The following is a 10,008-nucleotide window of genomic DNA, read 5'->3' as shown; positions in this document are numbered from 1 at the left end:
AAAAAAAAAAAAAAAAAAAAAGGAAAGAAAAGAAGTGTTAACTACCCATTCACCCATTCATTTACTCAACTAAAATATTTAAGCACCTCTGTGAGACAAGCAATATACCAATAATACTACAAGATTCTGTCCTTGTCCTTCAAGGAACTAAGCCTAGGAGGAAAGTCAGGTACTCAGGGCAGTGCAATAAATGACATGAATGGGTTGCTCCCAGGTGTTATGGAAGTGAGTGTTAGCAGGGAGTGCTTCTTAGAAGAGGCAAGATCAAGGTGAGACATAGGAAATACTAGGGATTCACCAGGTTAGGGATGGAGGAAGGGTACAAAAGGCCCAGAGAACACTGTGTAGGCTGAGGGGCATATGTAATGGAGCATTCGAGGACTGCAAGGAATTTAGTTTGGCTGCAGCCTGAGTGTGGACAATTGGAACAGTGGGCCAGGGAGGCGAGCCAAAGCAAGGGCTTGTTTTGTTAAGATCCAGAGCTTTTGAAAAGACATTTATATAGAAATGCTTTACAATCTATAGGTAATTAAAAAATGAATAGGATGGAGAAAGAAGAGTTTGTCACATACAATTAGAAGCTTTACTTAAGCAAATTTATCATATATTCATGTTTAGAAGTTGGAATCTAAAGAGAAGATATCCTAAACTAAGTCAGTTGGGAGCCTTGTACTGAAAGTATAGAAATGGCCACTGTCCCTCAACTTCTCTAGCTATTTATCACATTATACCACAGCTGTTAATATGAGGGCCAAAAGGAAAGTTCTAGAAAGAGCCTCACATGTACAGTAAATTGCATTCATTTTTATCCTGAAAACAGAATCTGTGACAAGTTAGACAGGAAAAAAGCTAAAGTTGATCGCTGTACTAATAATCTCAAAAGGATTACTTTTGTAATTACTGTTGTGCTAAGCCATTTATAGTCTCAAAAGAAAGGACTGATATAAAATTTCTCCACTAAACAGTGTTAACTATTTCCAAGTATCTTAAGAGCATCCATTTATAAAAAAAATAATTAATTGCTGTTTTGGTACATTCGGGATGCTATAATAAAATAGTATAAACTAGGAGGATTGCAAACAACAAAAATTTATTCCGACATGTAGGCACTGAAAGGGTTAGTGTCTGGTAAGGGCCTATTTTCCAGGCCACATATGGCCATCTTTTAAGGATACTCTCACATGGTGAAAGGAAGGAGGGAGCTCTCCGGGAGCCTCTTCTATATGGGCACTGACTGCATTCATGTGGGCTTCTCCCTCGTGACCTAATCACCTCCCAAAGGCCCCACCTCCTAACACTGTCACTTTGGGGATTAAGATTTCAACACATGGATTTGGGGGGCAACAAATATTCAGACCACAGAAGTTACTTATTATGGTTTATTCTGGCCTACTCAGTAAATTGAGTCTTTTAAATCCCAGCCCTATAGTTCTAATAATAATATGTACTAGAAAGTTACAACATTGGAATTGCTCTTTTGTACCAAGGGAGACATCTGAAGTTTTACAAAAATCTACTTAATTTTCTACAACAAATGATATGCTTCATATGAGTGACAAAAGAGAATCACAATGTCTAAGATGTAAGATTTTTTGGTTTGTTAAGAAAACTGATCTCATGTGGTCGAGATAGTCTTTTAAAACAAGGTTCACCCACATAAAATAGGAGATGTGGTCATACATGTTCAGTGTCCACTCACTAACAAACAGTTCTCAACTTAGTAAAGAAAAAGTGATTATTTAAAAATATTTCCTCTTTTCTGAAATTGTAGTTGCCACTGCGAGGTCCTGGTCTCATGCCCTTGTTCTGGGGCTTGTACCTCTCCTCACCTTCTCTTATGAACACTGGTATGCAAGTGTCTGTACCCCCATTAGAATTTGGGACATTACTGTCCTGTGATTTCCCTATGCTTTGTTCCTTCCTAGCATGTTAAATAATAAAATTTGTTATGTCTTTTTATGGACTCCTCATTTAGCAGATAAAAAGGAATAAGTGACTTTCCTAAATTCATAAAGCAAAATATCACCCAGCAAATCACTGAGTGTTACTGAATTTGCTCAACTCCTGGCTGAGGCTCCCCAAAATTGATATCGAACTCACAGGTCTGGCTGCCCGCCCCCTCGAGAAGGAAAGAAAAAAAGACCCACAAGTCAAATGGTTGGTGTTTAGAAAAGCACATGTATTCAGCTGAAGAAGTTGGGAGGCTACCCCATCTCAAAGGCTTAGATTTACTGAGGGGTTTTTAAAGGAGGGTGGGTGTGGGAAAAGGGAATAGAACATGGGAAGTGAAAAGCAGGAGAGAAGGAGACATGATTTACAAGGGATCCCTGTCTATGAGTCAGGTACAGGGTCTTGCCAAGGCTTTGTCTCATTTCTGTTCTTATCTTTGCTCTTATCTCAGGACCCTGCAGAATTTTTACTTGCTCCATAGTAGAATCAACTCTTCTGCAAAGTCTTTTGCGTAGTTTTGCTTCACAGAGCTCTGGTTGACTTGGCTGGTGCTCAAGGTCAGCTTCCAGTTGTTTGGCCTTGATCAGTTTTCAAAACTTTACAAGTCTCAAAGAAAGAACTGTTAGCTTTGCAAAGTACTGATGAGCTTCTTCGCCTTGTTCTCCTATTTAGCAAGCAAGGTAAGAAAGTCAGGGGGTGGGAAGAAAGAGTGGAAAGAAAAAAAAAAACTGTCCTTTTTAAAATTCTCTCCTCCTTGCAGCCCAGGCAGTTTCAGGTCCCAACATGGCTTCAGTCCTGCTCACTCCAACAAGAGGAGATCAAACAAACTATTCCCTGTGTGGATGCACAAATCTGGAGTCAGGGGAAAGTGAAGTACAACAGCCAGGGAGTGCAAAGATGCAGGAAAATTTTAGTAGCATCTAATTTTTCCCAGTGGACTTCTATCCATTGAAACCAAACATTTTGTCCCTACTGTCTGTCCAAATTGGAGACAGAAATTCCAAGTGGACAGTGGAGGCTATATTCTCTCATCGTTGGTAGACACTGAAGCATGTTAAAAGAAATAATATAAAATGCAAAACACAAACTCTTATTTGAACTTTGGCCTGTTGAATCTGTGCTTGGAATAAATCTTGTCCTTTGGTTTCCATGGGCTGTCCTTTGGGAAACTGTATCCCTCCACGTTTTTAAAATTGCTCAAAATTTACTAATGTTATATTAAAGCACTGCAACCCAGTTAACATGACTATTTGCCTTTTCTCATAACAAAGTATTAAGAAATAAATAACCTAAGGGTTAGGAGAATTATTTTATTAGAGATTAAAATCCATCTGATCAAACTAAAGACACATTAAAATACCAGAAATCTGTGCTATTTGGTACAGGGCAGGGCTGAAGGGCATTTGCTTTGGTAAAATGATAGGGAAGAAGTTTATTATGAAATTTTCCTCTGGTTCCTACAGATCAGGCTTTGTGTCATTCCAAACCATAAATTCACCAATTAATCAATGATTTTCATGCAAAAATTGAGAGTATAAAATACTTCTTTCAAAGTTGTTTAAGGAGGCAAAACCCAAGAAAAATGAAGTGCAAGAAACTCCATCACAATTTAAAAGGCAGGGATAGAACTTCACAGTGGCAGACCACATTTGGCAGGGACCCAGATTCATTACTGCACATTGACCCGAATCACCCAGGCTACTTCTGTATGCTGCAGAGTTCGGAACCTGCACAGTCCTCTGATAACTCAATAAAAGTGTCTGCCTAAAAACAGCAGCGCAGCAGCTAAATAGGAAATAGGATACTTAGGACGTTGTAATGAAGCTAACAACAACAACAACAAAAATCTGTTAAGTATTAGATAGACTATAAAATAGAAAAATTAGGGAAAGATGAATGGGAGAATTAAACCAAAACTAAATATTTATATGCATTCAATTATATGTGTTCGTGTGTATTTTCTTGGTTAATAAATGCTCTCATCCATTTTTAAAGCATCTAGATTGTCGATTTTCTTAACATTCAAAGGACCAATAAAGAAAAATTTCTCATAAATAAGCTGGTATATAAATGTGATGCCAAGGAGCACATATTTTTCTTCATATATTTACTTTGTTTATCGGATTTGAAAGTAAGAGTCCTCTGGGCTATTGAAGGTACTATATTTCAAACCTTACTCAGTTGGATTTTTACTGTTTTTCTTAAATTTATTTGATGGTACCAATTTCAGAAGACAATAAAGGGCCAGGTCTCGATGAACTGGTTAAACCCAACCTTAATGTTAGAAGCAGAATTTATTAGAAAAATAAATTTTGTCTATAGGAAATGTGGTAAACTCTTCGTGTGTATATCTTTGTACTACCTGACATGCAAAGTGAGTATGTTTCTTCTATGTAAAAATACCCAATTTTCAGAATTCAGATGAAAACCTACAATGTTGTGTTTAGCATTAGAATTTTCAGCCTCTTTTATCAACAGAAAACTGAGTTTTACTTTTAAAACTTCAGTAAGTGTGTCAAGACCATATTTTAGTATTCTCTGGCCTCATAGCAGTTAACCTTTACTTTGAAGATAATGGAGGATGGTCTGATCTTGATATCTTTAGGTATAAGCAACCTTATATTTAATCTTACTAATCAGAGCAGTGCAATTGAGTTGCACTCAAGGCAATTTGTGATATGGAAGAGTCATGAAATGATCATCCGCTGGTCATTACAATAGTCACACTCTTCACAGGTAAAGATGCAGTTTTATTGTCAATATTCAGAAAAATATAAAGATAGCAAAGAGTAAGGAGGGTTTTTTTAACTGAAGGGATAAGGATAAAATAAGTGATATAATTAAAGGTTAAAGCACATGTTTTTTAAAAGAACAGTAGACTGTTTCAACAGTTACTTGCTTACTCTCTCAGGCATATAGCAAGCTAATGTTTGGTAATGCCATATGGTAATTCTCTGTGTATATGGAGGACGAAATAAGATAAAATTGTTTATAATTAAGGAAAAGAGGCTTGGTTTGGAAAGAAGAAAGAATTCTTAACCACTCAGATTAACAATACTAAAAAGAATGATGAGCAAGATTGCAAAGTCTGTTTCGTGGGTCTTTGAAAAACAAGGTCACAACTCTCTGTTCTAGAATATTCTACATTTATTGCTTAAAGGTTAGAAGTTGGATAGATTCCATAACTGTTAAGCCTTAGAGTCCAGGACTTCTAAGTATTTTTTTACTTGACAAATTTTACTTACCCCTACCCCATCACTGCCACAAAAACAAAATAAAATAACACATTCTGCCTAGAGCAGAGACTTACGAATGAAGTCTGTCTTCTCCTTAAAAGCTGTTGGCAGTTCCCCAATAAAATAATACAACATGTAAAACTCAACCCCCAATATAAATAGTCACCTGTCTTTCTAGAATTATCTCTATTTTCCACCTTCCTTCCAGTAAACATTTACAAGGTAAGTAGACTACATGAGGCTTATTGTTATTCCTCAGATGCATCCTGCTTCTCTTTCCACCATTCCCAATGCCTTAAATGCCATTTATCTCATCTCTGCTACTGAAAACATTGCCATCTTTCAAGATCCAAGACACTGTCTTGGAAAATCCCTCCCTGATTCCCCATGATAGCATACTCCATGCCCTGCTCTGGACTTGAAACATGTATGCTAACTTTTCTAGATAATCGTCTACTTTTAAAAACCCAGGACTTGAGGTGCCAAGCATGGTACTTATGCTATGATGGCCCTCATTGAATTACTTTGCTTAAAGCACACTGGACCAACAGCTGAACTTTTGTTTCAAACCCAAGCCAACTAGGTTTGTTTGGCCACACACAAGTCCTAGGATCTGACTCTATTTACAAGCCCACACTTGGGCTAATTCCTTATCCTGGGTTTGGAGTTGGGCTTCCTCTCCTGTACCAGGTTCATATCTTGTAGAGGGCATAACGATTCTGAGAGCAAGAGGTGTTTTTCTTTCCAAACCCAGTCATTACGTAAACCAGCCTGCAGTAACCCCTCTACACTGGGCCTCCATTCTGGGGTGACAGTAGGGGTGCAATGCTTGCCACTCCTGCACTCAAGAGACAACTTGCAAGGAGTGACCTCATAACAATTCTCTGGGAAACATACTTATTGAGCACCTACAGTATGCCAAAAATTGTTCTGTATTCTGAGGATAACTTAGCGAACAAATAGTCAGGACCCTTACATTTTGCTGGGATGGAGACAGACAATAAACTAAAGTAAATTATAAAGTAAGCTTAAAAGTCGTAAGTGCTAAAGGGAGAAAGAGGCATGAAAGGGGTATAGGGATCTGGAGAGAGGTAGAGGCAGGGAAGAATTTCAACTTAAATGGGATAGTTAGGGAAAGTCTCACTAAGCAGATAATATTTGAACAAAGACTTGAAGAAACAATTTCTTGCCATGAGATTCCTGTTGGAAAGTGTCTGGCAACAGATCGCAACCCTCAGTGTCACCCCCGTACCGGACCGGGACCAGCAACGGAATCGCAACCCTCGGTGTCGCTCCCGCGCCTCGCTCAGCCAGTGAGTGGGAACGGTCTGTATGTGGGATCTGAACCCTCGGGCGGGAGCGCCGCCACGCTTCCCAAGCGGCACCGCGCTTCCCAAGCGGCACACTGTAGCAGTGCGCCACCAGGCCGGCCCGATGAGTTGCAGTCTTAATGCATCCTATAATTTACAAATCTGACAGTTGGTGTTCTCATATTCTCAGGAACAAATCATTAAATTTAATAGACATGTACCTTTATTTTAAAAGCTGACATTTATTCACATATTTGCTGATAATAATATTGGCATTTAATAATCCACATAATTATGTATTATATGTCATTTGCAAATAGTCAGGACCCTTACATTTTGTTGGGATGGAGACAGACAATAAACTAAAGTAAATTATAAAGTAAGCTTAAAAGTCGTAAGTGCTAAAGGGAGAAAGAGGCATGAAAGGGGTATAGGGATCTGGAGAGAGGTAGAGGCAGGGAAGAATTTCAACTTAAATGGGATAGTTAGGGAAAGTCTCACTAAGCAGATAATATTTGAACAAAGACTTGAAGAAACAATTTCTTGCCATGAGATTCCTGTTGGAAAGGCAGCAGGTTCCACCTCTCCAGGGGGGTTCCACATGCCCTGTGTCTCCACCATGGGACTGGTTGCAATGTGGTGTTCAGTTGGCCTCTTTCCTCTATCACAGCATCATACCCAGAGTAGGGTAAGTCTCCATCCGTGACCTATTCTCAAGTTCTGAAATACAGAGAGAAAAGAGTGAAAGCAGAATCATTTTTTGGTGCTCTAACAGAAAATATGGTGTTGCTCATTACTTAGAGCTCTCTCCAGGGATTAATCATGAGTAAACAGCCCCAGTTTACTAGTATGATCAGGCTTCATGACCAAATGCAGACTTCAGACACTTGGCATTCCATTTTAGTAGCATTTCACAAACATCTTTAGCAACATATATGCTAACTTTTAGCAATGCTAACAAATGATGTAGGTTCAGGTTCTCTTCTCCCTAGAGACCCTATATATTTCTACAACTTGCTGAGCTCACACTGCTTTCAAAAGAAGCTTTGCACTCACAAGAAAAACATAGAGGGCTTAGTATGTGACCCATGGCTTTTACAGCCATATACCAATTTAAGGTTCAGGTTCTCTTCTCCCTAGAGACCCTATATATTTCTACAACTTGCTGAGCTCACACTGTTTTCAAAAGAAGCTTTGCACTCACAAGAAAAACATAAAGGGCTTAGTATGTGACCCATGGCTTTTACAGCCATACACCAATTTAAAAAAATAAAAAAGGAAGAAGTATTTTCACATTTTCACATTGACAGGAATTGGCTGTTTTGACAGGGGAAAGTTGTGGCATAGGATTTTTTAGATAAATTAACAGAATGAAAGTGCTAAATTAAAATTGCAACATCGATTTCCTTTTTAGCTCAGCTGTGCATTATATAAAAGGGTCAGAAGGAGGATTTATTATGGGCGATGAGTCTCTGTCATCCACTAAGAAACCAGCGTATAAAATAAAGTTGTCCATTTCAGACACCCTTTGTCTTCAAGGAAAGCTGTCTAGGTGGCCCACGGGTGGCAAAGGCGCTGAAAGGAAATGGAAATTGATAATCAGTCCTGTTAGGCCGATTCTCTGCATGTTCAATTCATATCCTTTTGAAAAGAAAAGATTAAGATGAAACCTCATTGAGGAATACACATTTTGAAAAAAAATAGAAACAAAGGTTCGGCAAGGCTATTTCAGTCAGTGTCAAATGTGAGGACAAGGCGACACAAACTTATATGAAGAAAGGGCATTAACAAAATCCCCAGACAAAGGAGGAGCTAATAGCAAATATATGCAGCCGTCTTTGTGGATGCTCACAGGAGAAGTGGTACAACTTGATTTACAAAGGGCCTGGATAATTATCTGTTACTTGGAGCAAACCCTGCTTCTCCCTCTGCAGAGGGCAGGCACTGACCATCTGCGTGTCTTCATTTCGCTTTTGTATGGATGAAAATTAGCCACATTTCTGCGTCTGGTAAGCTTTGCATGAAGAGATGTTTGAAGCACTGGCTTTGTTTTGTTTTAAATCTTTAAACTGCTCCCTCGGCTTTAGTCGGAGGATTACTGCACATCTAACCACAAATAAATTGAAATATCAGCCGAAGAGAGTGCATGTCACTCAAGGGTTTTGTTTTCAGAAAAGCTCAGGAGGCTAGAAGTGACAAGAGTGATTTTGTGAGAGGGCTAAAACTGTCAGGATGAAGTCATGGGGGTCAGTAGTTCCTGAGCTGACCTTTTTAAACAAACCCCGAGAAGACCTTTTACTGGATCCTCACAGCAGTAGCGCATTCATGCCAGAAAGGTTGCCCCTCCCTCTAGACATTGAGAGGCTTAACTAAAAGCATATTTTCTATGATAGGCCCATGTTCTCTTGCAAGGTAGCTCGACACTCCCTCTCCTGTCAGTCTGTGACACGCAATCCTAACCGCTCACCTGCTCCACCACACACATTTGAGCTACCCCTTAACACCTTTCTGCAGTCTTTGATGTCATCTTCCTGTCAGATCATGGAAATCAAGGGACTTTGCTGCAAAGCAGGACCCTCGGCATGCTAATTTCCATGTCATTGCCTTGAATGGTCTTCTAGTGCCGAGAACCCTTCCTAGATTTCTGGGGACACGCTAAAGTGTTGAGATGTATTGTGGATAATGTGAGAATTCACTTCTTAATGTTCGTAAGCCAGAATTATAGAATACACTTCAGGGCTTTCTTTTCAAATACTTTTCTGTTTGGGCTCTATTATGTCACTAGAAATCACAATAAATCACATTCCTCGTATGCTTCATAATGAATGCCTTTTGCTCAAAATTGCCCATACCTGAAGGCAAGAACTTTTTTCTCCAAAGTCTGTGAAAAACAATAGGTATTTTTTTCCCTTCATCACTAAATAATATTATTTTATCTATCTTCTTTCATGTAAAAATATTTTTAAAGATAATAGAGAGTTTGCCTTACTCACGCAAATAAGAGGGGTCCATTATGGGAGCTGTGTTCCTTGCTCAGGTAAATGTGCAGGTAATGGAATCTGAGATCTCCAAAGCCATGCACCTGCCTAAATTTAGAAACTTCTTTCCCATTTGCAACTGGCACAGTGATTTTCTCACTAAACTTCAATCCTCAGGTGACTTAGTCTAAACTACTAAAATGTAAGTTATTAAAAGCCAGCAAACAAGCCTTTTAAAATTTTGGAATCAAATGAATGTGATTGTAAAACTTAGCCATTTTTCCCCCAGTATGGCTCTATGTACTTCTCTAATCTTTTGAGTAGATAATAAGATAAAAATTTGGTAAACAATCCCTTAGATAAGAGTAATTTTTGAATCTGGCAGAAAGATAATTCAGTCAAAGGGCTAGAACCTTAACCTGCTGATCTTCTGATTCGAGACTCAGTACTCTTCAGCAGGCGATGCTCTTTCTTGGTGCTTAAACGAACAGTAATGCAGCTCGTATTGTTGGACCTGACTGATACCCTCCCTGG

The 10,008-nt window shown here is 38.9% G+C and overlaps 1 protein-coding gene across 1 annotated transcript in view; it reads left to right on the top strand.

Moving 5' to 3' along the window:
• Positions 1-10,008, top strand: part of LOC103592253 (dihydropyrimidine dehydrogenase [NADP(+)]-like) — a 156,572-nt gene that overhangs the window by 98,328 nt on the left and 48,236 nt on the right. The window lies entirely within an intron of this gene.

Source organism: Galeopterus variegatus, unplaced genomic scaffold (genome assembly GCF_000696425.1).
Source record: "Galeopterus variegatus unplaced genomic scaffold, G_variegatus-3.0.2 Scaffold1114, whole genome shotgun sequence".
Taxonomy (NCBI): Eukaryota; Metazoa; Chordata; class Mammalia; order Dermoptera; family Cynocephalidae; genus Galeopterus; species Galeopterus variegatus.
Note: the sequence above shows the minus strand (reverse complement) of the source record. Positions and strands in the feature narration are given on the sequence as shown.